A 16,855-nucleotide genomic window follows, 5' to 3' on the forward strand; every position below is an offset into this window, starting at 1 on the left:
AAGCAAATGTGGTGAAGAAAGCTGATGGGGCCCAGCTATCAAAAGATATAGCATCTGGAGTCTTAAAGGCTTGAAGGTAAGCAAGCAGCCATCTAGCTCAGAAGCAACAAAGTCCACATGGAAGAAGGACACTAACCTGTGTGATCACAAGGTGTTGAAGAGATAAGGTATCTGGCATCAAAGAACAAAAAATCAAATCATTGTGAATGAGGGGGTGTGCAGATTGGGGACACCAAAAACTAAAGGAAAGTTGTATGTTTCATCATTGCTACCCTGCACCCTGACTGGTTCATCTCCCCCCATGACCCTTCTGTAAGGGGATGTCCAATTGCCAGTCAGGGTGCAGGGTAGCAATGATGAAACATGCAAGTTTCCTTTAGTTCCTAAATGTTTCCTGCCCCCACCCAACCATCCCACTACCATTATCCAAATTCTACCTTACAAATCTGGCTAGACCAGAAGATGTACACTGGTACAGATAGGAAGTGAAAACACAGGGAAACAAGGACAGATGATCCCTTCAGGACCAGGTGATACCAGGAGGGTGGAGGGATGGAGGGATGGAAAGGGGGAACCAATTACAAGGATCTACATATAGCCTCCACCCTGGGAGATGGACAACAGAAATGTGGGTGAAGGAAGTAGGTAAGATGTGACAAAATAATAATAATTTATATATTATCAAGAGTTCATAAGGGACGGGGTAGTGAGGAGGGGGGGGACTGAGGAGCTGACACCAAGGGCTCAAGTGGAAAGCAAATGTTTTGAGAATGATGATGGCAACAAATGTATAAATGTGCTTGACACAATGAATGTATGTATGGATAATGAAAAGAATTGTACGATCCCCCCAAAAAATGATAAAGAAGAAAAACATAATCAATAGGCTTTGCAGAGTCTTTAAAAGACAAGTAAACATATTTCTAGTATTCTCTAGAACAGTTGCTCCAGGATCCTTGATTTAACATCCATCTGACATCATCTCTTTTGTATCTGGGTTGAATATCTAGCAACTCCCTGCCTATGTTTTGCTTAAATAATTTATTATTATTATATTCAGCAAAACATTACTTGCAAAAAATATTAATATTATTTGATGACTTTCTCATTCTGCTTCACCTTTCTTTGGAATGGACACATATGTCGATCTGTTTCAGTTCATAGGTCTGGTAGCTGAATAAACGAGCATTTGCAGAGCTACATCAATCTATTAAAATATTTCCATTTTTATTCTCTCTTGATTTTTGCCAATGCTTTCATTGTAGCTTTGGTTGCTTTCAATATTTTCAAGGTCTTTCCACTTTGGTCTTTACCATTTTTTAAAATATGGTGTTTGCTTCCTTCCTGCATGGTGTTCTTTATCCTACAACTCATCTTGTCTTCAGCTATTGGAGTTCAATGTGCTCACTCTGAGCTTGGTACAGTCCATCAATCCAGGTGCTACTGATTCAAGGTCATATGGACTTGTTTGAACTTTACCCAATCTAACATTAATTTATATATGAGCAATTAAAAGTTTGTTCCATGGGCAGTCCCAGACTTTTTTGTCTGAGATTGGCTTCCTTCTTCATTTTCTTCCACAGCTTGAATCCTCTTTATTGCTGTGCATTTCTTCTGGTGAGCTTCATGTATATAGTCATTGCTTTTGCTCTTGGGAAAAATATTTGCAATGAATGTCATTTGTGTTACAAAATTATATCATGCAACTTTCAGCTTTGTTTCTAACATCAAGGCCATATTTTCCAACTATTAACCTTCTTCCGTTTTTCCAATATTCATATTCTTAATAGAAGTAATTATCAATGTATTTTCATTGAATGTTTGGTCAATTTCATGATGAATAAGTTGGTAGAATTCTTCAACGTAGTTTTTTTATTATGGCTACAGTCATTGCTATATAAATTTGAATAATAGTTGTATTAACTAATCTTCCTCTTAGGCATGTTACCGTCCTACCACATTCACTACTGAATGACAAGATCGATCTTGAAATGTACTTTTTGAGTATTAATGTGATGTTATTCCTTTTTAATTTACAGTTACCAGCATAGTGAAGCATACAATTGTTCCTTTCAAAATGGCCAATGCCAGTTCTTTCAGCTCTCTAATGCCTAGGATATCTATCTTTATGTGGTCTGTTTCATTTATGATGAATTTATGCTTTCCTAGATTAGCACTTTCCTAGTAGATTCCTAGATTAACACTTAGTACAAACCAAGCTAGAATCAAAATAGTATTTGTAACAAGGGAGGTCACTGCTGAAAACAGAAAGATCTTGGCCCAAAGAAAAAATGTCAGAAAGGTGTTTACTTGTGTTTTATTGACTACAAAAGCATTCAACTGTATTTTATTATTTTAAGATATTTTGCCCTATGCACTTCTTGCATAGTACTTTGTATCCTGCCCGAATAGAGATTATCAGTATTAAAGTTGTTGATTCAGTTGGCTACTAAAAAAAAATGTTGGGGTTTCAGTCCACCCAGGGGTACATTTCAAAAAAAATTTTGTTGATTTACTCTCAAAAATTACCACTGAAACATTAGGAAGCATAGTTCTTTCTACCAGAAAGACATGTGGTTGTCATGAATTAGGAATCTGTTCAATGGCAAATTGACACATTATCTCTTGATACATCTTATTATTGAAATATTGAAGTTAAATGGATAATCACATTGGTTTGATATAGTGGTTTATATACATGTGCAAAACAAAATATTTTTCAACAAAATCATGGCAATTTTATATTTTTAAAATCATCCTGTGAAACCATTGTTTCTTGACATATCTTACATCGAGATCTATAGATTTTTGAAGGTGGTGTTTCCATCTTTTAATTCTTCCCCAAAGATTTGTGAACTCTGGTTTATACCATGTGAAAACAGCAGTTTGTGTATCTCTGAAAGACCCATGCTAAGTTCCTTTTCCATTTATTTTACTTCCCAGAACCAAACATTTGAAAGACAATATCAAGACTGATTAGAGTGGATGAAATGAGATTTCCCAACAAATTTCTGGCAAGACAACCCATGCCAACTTGAAGAAATACAAGATGACATTGTCTTGACAAGAAAAAGAGAAAAAAAATTCTCAGTGCAAGTTGCCTGATTTTCCCCCCTCAAAAATAGAGTATTAAGATTTTAAAAAGCATCTTCATAAGGTGTTATGATCCATCAGGTCCTAACACAAGTGCAATATTGTTCTTCTGGAATCTTTTGTAGCAAGATGCCAATTGCAATATGTAGTCTGATTCCTTGGCTGCTGCTTCCACGGGCATCTTATCTCTGGTGATCATGATGTTGCCTGTTTGGTCAGTTGTGAAGATTTTGTCTTCTTCACATTGAGTTCCCATCCATATAGAAGGCTGTTCATTGAAATACATTGACCAAATTGAGTCCTTAATTCAAATAATGTAGTCAGGTCTCCTGCCAATAGTGTAACTTAAGCCCTAAATTACATACCGATTTTATGTAAAAAGTATGAAAAACTGAATGTGTCCTTATACAATAGGTGCAGATGCCAATGTCTGATCTTCTGTGGTTACACAAAGGAGAGGGAGAATATCTGCATATTAGCCCAAGGCTGATTTGCACAAGGCAGAAGTCAAGCAAGCCTCCTTTATCCTTTTTTATCCTACAGTTCCCTCCACAGCACTCTACTCTCCTGGTCATGATAGTTCATTGCAGTGACTACACAGAACTCACACACAATACTCACAATTATGGGGTTTATTAGGGGATTTATCAGGAAACCGTAAAGCCAGCACCAGTAAACCATAGGATAAGGATATAGTCATTAGTCAACATAAATGCTCAAAAAAACAGCAGTCAAAAAAAGATCAAAGGACCCATTGCATTGGGTAAATCAGCTATAAGAAAACTCTTTGAATTAGTGAAGAGCAAATATATCACCTGGAGAACCATGGTGTGCCTGGCTCAAGCCATGGTGTTGTTAATCACTTCATATGCATCTGAAAGCTAGACAACAAATAAGGAAGAGCTGAGAAGCATTTCTGCATTTGAATTATGATGTTGATGAAGACTATTGAAAGTACCTTAAACTGGCAGAAAAACAAACACATCCATCTTGAAGAAAGGACAGCAAGAAAGTTCTTCAAAAGTGAGAATGACAAGACTCATGTACTTTAGACATATTATCAGAAGGAATTCAGACCCTGGAAAATGACATGATGAGGGTGAAGCAGGTGACTGCAACAAGGGACTCGGACATAACAAAACTTGTGAGAAAGGTGCAATACCACAAAGCGTGTAGTTCTAGTGCACTTAGGGATGAGTTGAAGATGACTTCTTGACATCTAAAAGCAATAGCAACAAACCAGCATAGTCAGTCTCGAGAATGGTACAATTACTTCGCTCTTTCAGAAAAGTAAATAAATCTGTAAGATAGTAATTGTAGGATTTCATGCAAATACAAATACTTTTTATCCCTTTCAGATTAGTATATACAGGCATTTCATTGGGGGAGGGGTGGTTGTTTGTTTTCCCTCTCCTGATAATGGTAATATAAATCCTCTGATGAAGCAATTTTATTTCTCTTATACGGCAAATCTTATCACCATTACATAATTTTTTCTACTTGAAAGTCAAATGATTTGACCTGCTTAGAGAAGACTAGCATAGTACTGTGAAATAAAGTGGTTTAACATTTACGCATCTTATGTAAACTTTAGTACCTTCAATAGACTGCAGTGTAATGGTAGCCTAGCCAGGAGACTAGCATTTTGGAAAATAGATATGAAAATCTACATGAGCTATAACTGGAATAGGGAGAGAGAAAATCCACAAGCTGGGTTTTATTAAAGATTTATATATAAATAGGAAGTGAAATTAATAATTTATATAAGTTAAAACAATAATAAAATGATTTTGTAACTTATTTCTAAATATATTTTTTCATTTGACCATCCAACCAAAGTAGAATAAAGCGCTTCCTCCTTAAATTCAAGATAGAATGAATTTTTCTAGGTACCTAAAATTTGCTCAGCAATATATACATTTACACAATTTCTGCCTTGTTTAAAATAACCAATATAGGAAAAAGAAAATGTAACATTCCTTAAAAGTTTGATATTAATGTGAAGTTCTCATACTAAGGTATGAAGTTCTGAAAGATCTATAAAGTATTTTCCCTGCATTATTTAACAGTTCCGTATTGTAGAGTTTATGAAAAGTTGCCTTTGTTCTAACTGTACTGTGTTGACCTTTTTACTTTATTTCCCTGTGGCTGGTGGAAAAATATAACATTATTTTTGGTTTTATGACTAATTTCAAGATTTTATTTTCATTTTATTGTTGATGATGACTCAACACATCATAAGTTAAATTACTCACTAAATGAATTAACTGCATTCTTATTTTGCCAATATAATGTTTACTTAGAAAAACTGTAACATATGTTTGGACCAAAGACTAATGTTGCATATCAATTATTAGGGGATGTTAAAATATGCACAGTCAAATGTAGTTTTATTGTAAGTTTCTTCTAACTTAAATTTAGGTATCAACAAGATGTCTGTGCTTGATATGAGTAAATGGATCTTTTATATTTCTTCAGTTAAAAGTATTTGCCAAACTTACTTAATTCAATAAAAGCTGCATAATGTTATTCATTTCTGGCCCTCTGGGAAATTCACCGAAATGGATCAAGTTCAGAGTAAAAATTCTTGAACTTTGCAAACCTGCTTTTGAACTATGCCCCAAGTATAATAACTCTCTGAAATCACTTCCCAGTAATCTCTGTCTAGCTCATTTGAGTTTCACAACACTGGTATGCTATCTTTTTCTCAAGCATCAGTCATGCTCCCTTCTTTGGAATATGAACTAATTCTTCTGCCTAAGATGCTCTTCCTGAGAATTTCCTACTCAACTTCCTATCCCTTATCCCTTTCAAGACCTTAAAAATCACATTCTCAATGAGTATTACACTGAACCCTTTCCACACTCCTTCATCTCTGATCATTTTCTTACTCTGATTTTATTTTTCCAAAGCAGTTCACACCTTCCAACACGAACCATAAGTACTTAAATAACTTAATTCCACGAGTAGATATTATTCTTTGTTTAAATTATTTGTATACTAAGGCCTTAGAAAGAGGGGACTTTCTGCTCACATAAAGAGTTACTGTCTTGGAAACTCACAGTTTCTACCTTGTCCTATAGGGTTGCTGTGAGTCGCCATTGATTTGAAGGCAGTGGGTTCAGTTTGGAGGAAGGTCCCAGAGAGCTTCAGGTATGTTGTTAGGGTCCTTCAAATCCATTTCAATTCATAGCAACCTTACGCACAGCAGGAGAAAACATTTCTCTTTCTCACACCATTTTCACAATTGTTATGTTTGAGCCTATTGTTGCAGCCACTGTTTTACTCCATCTCATCATGGGTCTTCCTATTCGGAACTGCCCTTCTAACTTACTAACCATTCTATCCTGTTTCCAGGGATTGCTCTATCCTGATAACATGTCCAAAGTATGTGAGACAAAGTTTTGCCCTTGTCGATACTAAAGAGCATCCTGGCTCTTCTTTTCTCAAGAGAGATTTGTTTGTTCTTCTGACAGTACTTCACCGACACCATAATTAAAACACATCGGCTCTTCTGTGATCCTTCTTAACCAATATCAAACTTTCAGATGCATTGGAGGTGCCTGAAAATACCCTGGCTTTAGTCAGCCACAGTTTAGCCCATAAAGTGTCATCCTTACTCTTCCACCCTTTAAAGAGATCTGTAGGAGCAGATTGACCCTGCAATACATTGCTAGATTCCTTCACCACTGAGTTCATTACCATTGATTGTGAATCCATTTATCATGATAGTCCTATTGGTCCTACTATGAGGTATTCTTTACAATGATTGGCAATTCTTTAGTATTCTTTACAATGATTGGCAATCCATAATGAAGGCTGCACTCATTCTTCATTAACAAATGCTTCAAATCCTCTTTACTTTCAGCAAGCAAGCTGGTGTACTCTGCAAGTTAAAGGTTGTTAATAAAATTTTCCTCAATCCTAACATCTCCTTCTTCATATAATCAAGTTTCTCGGGTAATCTACAAAGCATATAAATTGACTAGGTATGGTGGAAGGTCACAACCCTAATACAAATATTTCCTAATTGTAATTATGCAGTGTTCTCTTGTGATCAAATGATTACCTTTTTGTTCAGGAGCACAAAAAAGTGTCTTGGAATTTCAATTTGAGTAAGTCTGGGTAGGCAAGAGAAGCAAATTCATAGAAACTCATATGTGTATAAGAAAGAGTTTTATATAAAGGGTAATTGGACATTAAGAACCAGTCCAGTCTAAGACCATAAGTCTGATATTGGCCCATATGTTTGATATCAATCTATAAAGTCCTCTTCAGACTCACAAAACACATGCAATGACATCAAATGCCGGAAGACCACAGGTCACTGGGTAGAAAGTCTTTGGATCCAGTGGTAGTGTAAGTATCTCAGCACTGGAAGGGGTCTCTATGTGGCTTCTGCTTCAGAGGTCTAGTTGCATCAGGGTAGGTTCATGTGGCTTCTCCGGTTCCGGGCACTAGTGTAGTTCCATGTGTCTTGTCAGCTGCAATGTCTGCCAGGGAGTGAGCAGAGAGAGAGAGAAGGGTGTCTCCCGTTTCCGAGGAGGAAAATACAACAGTTCCCAGAATTCTCTGGAGAAGGCCATGCCCACATAAAGGTCTCATGGCTTTCTCCAGATTGACAGGTTGGACTCCACCCCTGCACTTTTAATCCTCAAATTGACAACAGATTATGTAACCATCACAAAATTCTTCTTAACTTTATCCATAGCTTGTTATGATCCACACAAATGTCTTCTTATAGTCAATAAAACACAAGCAAACGTCTCTCTTTTATTCTGTTTTTATAGAAGATCCATCTGCTATGAGCAGTGATATCACTACTTCCACATCCTCTTTTGAATCCAACTTGAATTTTTGATAACTCCCTGTTGATGTACTACTATATTGTGGTTTAATGATATTCAGTAAAATTTTATGTGCATATGATATTAATGATATTGCTCTATGATTTGAGTATTCTGGTGGATCACCATTCTTTAGAACAAATGTGGATCTCTTCCAGTCAGTTGGCCACGTAGCTGTCTTCAGATTTTTCGGCGTAGTCAAGTAAATGCTCCAATACTTTATCAGCTTGTGTCCAACATACATGAGAAAAGTTCTCATCCTTCTGATTTCTAAGGAGAATTCTGCTTGCACTTCCTCGAAAATAGAATTTTTTTCTAGCATCTTCCAGTACTTTCATTATTCTTTACCAAACCTTAATTCAAATGTATCAATAATTCTGTGGTCTTTCTTATTCATTTTCTGACTTCCACATGCCCATGAGGAGACTGATGAGCACTGTTTTATCTTTAAAGTTGTAGTATAATATCTTATAATCTTCTTTTAAAGTTTACAGATCTAAAAAAAATGTAGCCTTATTGACACATTCAATAATTCAGCTATTTTTTGTAGGTAAGATTATTTTAAATGGACAAAATGCTCTTCACAAAGATGATGAAATACCTGGTATATTCATTTAAAAAAGTGTGGGAAACAGAACTGGGAAGAGAGTATATGCAGACACATTCTTTGTTATTCTTTATGTTCATACATTAAGGCAGCGGTTCTCAGCTTGTGGGTTGTGGCCCTTTGGGGGTAGAACGACCCTTTCACAGGGGCCAGCTGATTCATAACAGTAGCAAAATTACAGTTATGAAGTAGCAATGAAAATAATTTTATGGTTGGGGGGGGTCACCACAACATGAGGAATTGTATTAAAGGGTTGTGGCATTAGGAAGGTTGAGAACCACTTTATTAAGAAGTCTGGGACTCCCATGGAGGGAGACCTTTACATTTATAGGTTGGAGATGCAGTCCAGTGAGATTCTCCTAAGTAAAAGTTATTCCCCATGAAGAGCCTCATAAAAATGCCAATCTTAAGGTGCTACTTGGAAACATATGGTTACTACTATAAGCTCATGAAGGTCAAGTGCTTGAAGGCTATTTGCCTGAAGGTTGTCTGCTATTGAGAGCAATCAGATCCTATTGTGTATACCACATTAAGTAGGGCCCACTCCCTTCTCTTTGGAATCATATTGTTCTCCTGCAGAAGAGTTCAGGGGCATTTAGGTCAAGCAAGCTCAGAGGCAAACCAAGGTTAGCCTGCCATCTTGACTCTAGAATCAACCCAACTTGTTGTGTACGTCACATGTATGCCTCTAGCACCTCCCCTTCCTATTCTGTGTGTACCCCTAGCTTGGGACCCTATGTTATGTGTATGCCTCTAATACAACCCTCTCCTGTTAGGTATGTGCTTACTGTGGCTTGCATGTCTGAGATTATATAAGCTGTGAGAGAATACATTACTGTCTCATTCTGGTTCCAGTTGTCATGGGAGAAGTGAGTCCTTGCATGCCTTATCTCGTGTCTCTTTAATGTACCCCGAAATTACACAACCATCTGCTTGGACCTATTTGGTTGTAGAAACTGGTCTCCACAAAAGTTATAATTAAATGATATTTAAAATTAAATTTTTGATAAAATACCTTATTCTTCCTGTTATTATTTCATGGTTTCCTTTCAAAGGTCATTTAATTAGGTTAAAAAAATATTTCTTACAAACTAGTCAAGTATTTTCCCTGTATTAATACTTCTTAAGATGTGTGAATAAATTATATCATTATAAAATCACAAGCTTTCTTAAATGTATTTGATTCTGGTTCAGAATACAAATTTATGGAAATGAAAACATGAGCTCAGTCTAAAAAATATTTCCACTAGATAAGCTATTCTAAGTACAATAATAAAATTTCAAAATTATATCTTGAACATTTTTTGACAACTAATAATTTAACCTGCATAATTTCCCATTACCCTCGGGAGGGAAATTTTCAATTTCTTTCTTCCTTTCAAATTTTATTTTTGATAAATTTCAAATCCATAAAGATTCAAAAGCTGAAAACATTCCACTAGTTATATAATATGATTAGAGATTCACATCTGGCATCATACCAAATGCAACCCAAATTTTATGTTCTCACTTCCAAAACAGTCTAATTCTATTGCAAAATACTTATAAAATAGTTTCTAACGGCTTAAGTATTCTAAAATATGACTAATAACAGGCAGCAAAAATAAATACCTATTTCTGTGCCGACATACTTGTAAAATATTCAATATTAGCTGTCATAGAAATTCTCTGTCACTTTATACGTGTAGTCTCAAATGTATTTGTATGTTTTGACAACCATCCTTTCTACTTTGATTGGTAGAACTTTGGGATGTAATTAGGAATCGCACGGGCATAACCAATCTGAGTACACGTCTGTGGCATTTTCGTTTTTTAGGCACAATAGAGTGGGTTCTCACTCGTAACAACCCTTTGCACAATAGAGTGAAATGCTACCACACCCAGTCCTATGCCATCCTCAGGAGTGCTGCTATCTTTGACGCCGTTGGTAAAGGCACTGTGGTTAGTCCACCTCCTGAAGGAAGGGCCTTCCTCCTTTTCACCGACTACTTTACCAAGTGCACTGTCCTGGTTCTGGTCCCTCTCGATAACATCTGCAAACTATGTGGGACACGAACTCACTGTCCTCACTTTTAAGGAAGATTCTGGTTGGACTTACATCAAGACAGATTTATTGCTTTTCCTGGCAGCCCATAATATATTCAATATTCTTTTTCAACACCATAATTCAAATGCACTAATTACTTCTTGTTCTTCCTTATTCATTATAAAGCTTTCATATGCATAATTGAGCATTGAAAATCCCATGGCTTGGGTTAGGAAAGCCTTAGCCCTCAGCCTGACAATATTTGTTTTTTCTTTAAATTTCCAAGGTCTTTTACAACTGATTTGTCTACAGCGGTGCATTGCTTGGTTTTTTTGCCCATTGCTTCCATGAACTTGGTTGTTGATCTGAGTAGAATGAAACCTTTGACAACCTTAATCTTTTCTCTCTTTATCAAGATATTTCTTATTAGTCCCAATGAGACAACTTTTTTTGGTTACTTTGAAGTGTAATCCATATTAAAAACTAGTCTTCATAATTTCATGAGAATTTAAAATTTGGTAAGAATATTTTCCCATCTTTTCCTGTTCTGTCAAAGCTTACTCTTATTATAACCAAAAAAAGCTAATAGTTTTATAATCAGTGTTGTCTGTTTGAACAGAATATTGCCTCATGTACAATATGTGTTTCACCTTCAACAGAATGGACTTATGAACTTCCTTTTCATTGTACTGATTTTATGGAATCACCAAACCATTATTGGAATTAAGGCAATTGGTTTTTCTACTTGAAGTAGCTGATGATACAAACTTTAAAAATGGAAAACAATTGCTCTTCTGGTAATACTTGTGGCACATTACATGGTCATCATTGTACCTCTGTCTCTTCATATATTTATCTTCTTAGGGAAGCAAGTATTCCTATGCCCTGAGACTATATAGATCAACTGTAACTATTTCTCTTATTTGGCATAAAGTGTTGTACTTTTTCTTGACTCAATAAGGAATAAGATATATTGGCTTTGACTTTTTAGAACATGTAAGTTACTTCAATTTGGAAGACACCCTTTTGCAAAGCAGTTAAATAACACTGTGGACAGAATCACCTGGGTAATATTATGAATGATTTTGACATAACATGGTTTAGTAAGAAAAAGAATAGGCTTTAAAATAGCTATATTCCTCAATCTATAAGAATATGGAAAACAAGCAACATTGCTGGGTATATTAAGAAATTAAGTACTGTACATAATTGAATGAGGGCAGTTTGCAGTTCAGGTAATTCTAACTCAAAGAAGGAACCCATAGGATCTGAACATGTAAATATAAACACATAAAAACATCACCAAGATCACTGAGGATGTAACAAAGACATCAAAAAGCACAATTCCATTAAGAGTAGTTCTTATAACATGGCCCTATTAGATACTTGCAGATACTTGCCCCCATGAAGACAACACAGAAAATATGGGTGCTATAGCAAAGTGTGATGAAGAAATTACATGGTGCCATGCTATCAGAATAGCATCTGAGTTCTTAGAGGCTTGTTTTCAAACAAGTAGCCATTTAAGTGAGATGTCAACTAAGTCTATATGGACGAAACACACCAACATCCATGAACCAAGTATTGTAAACTATATAATCCAAATCCAAAGGAGGGAATAGTATTATATATAATGATATCATCCAAATCCAAAGGAGGGAATAGTATCAGAGCTTAAAGTTGAGGAGCTGGTGTGCAGAAGACTATCCATGGTAGTGGAAGCCCAAAATACATCAGCAGGATGGACACAAGGAGTAAGCCTCCAGTGACTTCCCTCTAACCGTATCAAGGGATAGCAATAACTTGGTTATCAGACAGTGAGTATTGGAGAGACAACGCTAGCAGATTAAAATGATAAATCTGACTTTAATGGTTAAAACCTTGCCACTTGCTCTCTTTTCTGATACACTTGGAGCTTCATCTGGTTTTTAATATTTTCTGGGGTTTTTTCCCCGATGGTGGTTTATCTCTGCTCTATTTTGTCATTATTGGTAGCCTTCTTGACTCCCTGTTATGTGTTCTTCTATGTGTTTTGGTATCTGAAACCCAGGATAGGTGAATCGTTTAGGTTTCTGGAGTGGTTTACCTGGGTTCTTGCTTTGCTCGGTGAAAGAATCCATGCAGCAGTAGCATTTTTGAAATCCAAGTGATTTTTATGAGGGAAAGGAAAGTTTCAGGTATTAGAGTCTCCAAAAGGCAGATGCTACTTCTGGAAAGCTTACAGGCCACACAGGGACTGAGCAGGAGCTCACAACTGAAGATGGCCATTTCAGGAGATCGTGGAAAAACATGTGGAGGAGAATGCCGGAATAGGAGCGCGGGACTTGCGTGTGAGCCAAAAGCAGGGAATCCAAAGAGAGTGAGTGGGCTGCAAGTGGGCCACACAGGAACATGCGCTCCTGCTCCTCTGAGGAATCTTACCCTCCACTGGCAAGAGCACAACTGAGAGAAAGAGATGGCTTGCCCTTGGCCTGTGTTATTTATCCCCTCCGCCTGGACAGGAATGTTTGAGGGTAGTGGCCAACTTTATTGGCTGAGATTAGGCGCACCTGTGTGATGTCATGTGCTGGCGCCTAGTCTGGGTGCTCAGGTGTCCCTCCCACCTGGACCTAGGTGACTTGGGTCTGAGCATGCTCAGTTTGGATTTTCTCATAAGTGTCTAATTACTGTGCCAGCGTTCTTTCCAACCCTTTCATTGTGACATAGACAGCTATTTTCCTTTTAATGTAGGCATTCTGCAAGACAACCACCCTATACTCCCTAATCTAGCGGCCTATCAAATTTATAGAGACAACAACTAGAATGGTAGGTTAGGTGGAGACTTAAGGGGGAGCTAGTATTATGGAGGTGAAAGAGGAAGAAAATGTTTTTAGACTGATATTGGTAGCAATTGTATAACACTGCTTCATATGATTGAACTATGGAATGGTATGATGTCTGGATTAGCTCCTAATATAATGGTTTAGAAAAACAAAAACAAACAAGTATGCGTGGACAGAAAACTGGCATTTGCTGATTTAATCAGAGTGATTGAAGAAAGTATGTCATGTCCACTTCGCCTCTACTGTTCTGATTAGTAGTCACTGAGAAACAGCACAATTGGTTAAAGGGGGGGGCTTGTGAATTCTTTTTTTTTTTTTTATGGTAATTGGCCTTTGGGAATCTAATTGTATTTTCAAAATCACATAATCTGTTTTTATTGTTTATTTGTTTTTATGTGTTTTGTCATGCTGTTTTCTCTTTCAAATAACATTGTTTTTTAAAACTCATATAGTGGAAGGTAAATAAATGTCATTTTAACGTGTCATGTTCCTTTTAATAAATATGCATGTATTTCTTTGTAATGTAATGTGCACAATGTCTCTAGTCTTATTTCCATATTTTAAATGTTTGTGAATTTTGTTGACCCTTAAATGCCCTGGTAAAAATGATTCTTAATATTTTAAGCATTCCACAAGACTGATATACTATTAATATTTAAACAAATAGCTTATATTTGAACAGTGATGCCATTTCCTATGGATGCTATCAAAACTAATCTTATACTAAATACATGAATTTACATTGTTCTATTTCAATATTTAACCAGTGTTCATTTCATAGAACTGGATTTTGCATTAAAGATTAGGACTAAATAGATATGTTTTTTAACTTAAAAAATGCTATATGTACCTAATTATTTTCCAAAATTCTATGAATCCTCCACTTTTTATGTGCCCAGAGCATATTAAATATTTATTTTCTTTCCATTTTTCAATGGTCCTACTTTGTTATCAAACTATTTCTCTGAAATAATTGAGCATTTTTTCTTGTGAATTATGTTCTTTATTATTTTTACTCATTTGCCTTATCTTTTCATTTTTAAGGGGTCCATGCAACAGAAGGGTAACTTTTGTTTCAGATGGAAAATCCTTGGTCATATTGTTATTTAAGTAAGAATCATAATTGTGAGAGGGGAAAACAAAGTTTAAGCATAAGGGGAATAATGGGAATTCTCACCCATTACTGGTGGCATGGCAAAAGGTGCAGCATCTGTGAAAAATAACCTGGGAGATCCTCAAAATGTTAAATAGAGAATTATTCTACTATTGAGCAATTCCAATACTACAATTATATAAAAAATAAGTGAAAACAAGAAAACAAGCAGATGCATGTGCAGGATGCTCAATGAGACACGATTTGCTTTAGGCAAAAAAGAAAATCCTCAATATCAACAAGTGAATAAATGAACAAAATATGGTATATATGTATAATGGAATATTACTAGACCATTAAGGGACATGAGATCCTGATAGTTACTGAGAAAACATCATGCTGAGCGGATGTCTGTCAAAAACTTTTAAAAAATTAAGATTTAAGTTATAAAAATTATCTGGAACAGACGTGTTACCAGTTGTCAGGTGCAGATGGGAGAGGTGGGGGAAGTGAGATCATGGAGAAATACTGTATAGATAATCCATTTTGGTATAGAAACTTCTTTCTACTATTAAAAAAAACCAGTAACTGTCTTAAAATGTCTTCTGGTGTAAATGCTACAGATAGTCCTAGTTATACGAGGGGGTACCCCCCCAAATCAGAATCCCCTTGACCCAAAGCTGTGTATTTATTTATTTTTTTAGAAAACAACATTATCACCTTCAAAGTACTCTCCATTATATTTAATACATTTTTCAGAGCTATGATTCTTTTATTGGAAACATTTTTGAAACTCATCTGTTTGGATGGCGGACAGCACCTCCCTCATTTTTAATTCACCTCTTCTATGTCTTCAAATCACTGTCCTTTCATGTCCCCCTGCATTTGCGGAAACAAAGAAATCACACCGAGTGAAGTCAAGTGAGGACGGTGCATGGGGCAAGAGAGAAATGCTGTTTTTGCTCAAAACTGACACACTGACATGGCTGCATGAGCAGGTACATTGTCATGGTGGAAAAACCAGTCCCCTATCTGTCAAAAATCAGGCCTTTGTTGTCCTACACTATTACACAATATTTTCAGAACCTCTAAATAGAAAGCTTGATAAACAATCTGACCTGGTGGAATGAATTCCAAATGCACTATGAGTCAACATTTTCATCCATTCGAGAAGTTGATGGACATCTAAAACAAGGTTTATCAACAATCGACATTTTACCTTTTGTGAAATGAGAAAACCACTCATACACTAGAGTTTTCCCATAGCACTGACCTTGTAAGCTGTGTTCAACTTCACACAGCATTTTTCCAGAGCATGAAACCAAATTTTACAGCCATACACTGTTCTCTTAAATCAGCCATCACAAAAAACGAGGTTTGAGCAAAACTGCTTTTATGAAAAATTTCACTGTGACCAGAGAGAACCTTACCAGGTGATGCCACTGGGTACAGTAACTCAGAGTGAGTTGCTTGATGCTCATCTAGTGGACAAAGATGCATGCTATGAAATCTCTGCTCTGCTCAGAGTTATCCTGGGTATTTTTAATTACCCCCTCATATACCTAGAATTAAAAATCTGCCTTTATCTGATTTTATGTCTTTTCAATCATTCTTCAAGTTATTGTGCTGTTTTTAACACTTTTAATGGTAAATTAAAGCTTCTGTTTCTTCATACCCTGAATGACACATTATGCAGTTACATACATAAATTTTAAATAATATATTAGAATAGCGATGTTCATTTTGCACATTTTTATCATTAATGGTCAAATTTTCATATTCCAATAAATGAAGTTTGTGTGTCAATATATACCCTTTTTCAATATTTTAATATCAGCATTTTATATTTTAGTTGCAAAAATTGTTTACAAATTATGAACTTTTAAAACATGTTTTTGTCCTTTTCATTCATTTGTTAATGCTGTGTGTTTCCATACACTGCAAAACTAAGTTTATCAACATTCATTTTTTATTTTGTAGTATATATCTTTTTTCTTTTTCTTTTTTTAAAATTTTATTAGGGGCTCATACAATTCCTATCACAATCCATACATACATCAGTTGTATAAAGCACATTTGTACATTCATTGCCCTCATCATTCTCAAAACATATATTTTCCACTTAAGACCATGGGATCAGCTCCTCATGCTTTTCCCTTTGTCCCTGCTTCCCCCTCCCTCATGAACCCTTGATAACTTATAAATTATAATTTTGTCATATCTTGCCTTCACCCACTTTTCTGTTGTCCATCCCCCAGGGAGGAGGTCACATGTAGATCCTTGTAATCAGTTCCTCCTTTCCACCCTACCCTCCCTCCGTCTTCACGCTATCGCTGCTCTCAAAACTGGTCCTGAAGGGATCATCTG

This window comes from Echinops telfairi, unplaced genomic scaffold (assembly GCF_000313985.2).
Source record: "Echinops telfairi isolate 266 unplaced genomic scaffold, ASM31398v2 ScPeMD7_7420;HRSCAF=8458, whole genome shotgun sequence".
Taxonomy (NCBI): domain Eukaryota; kingdom Metazoa; phylum Chordata; class Mammalia; order Afrosoricida; family Tenrecidae; genus Echinops; species Echinops telfairi.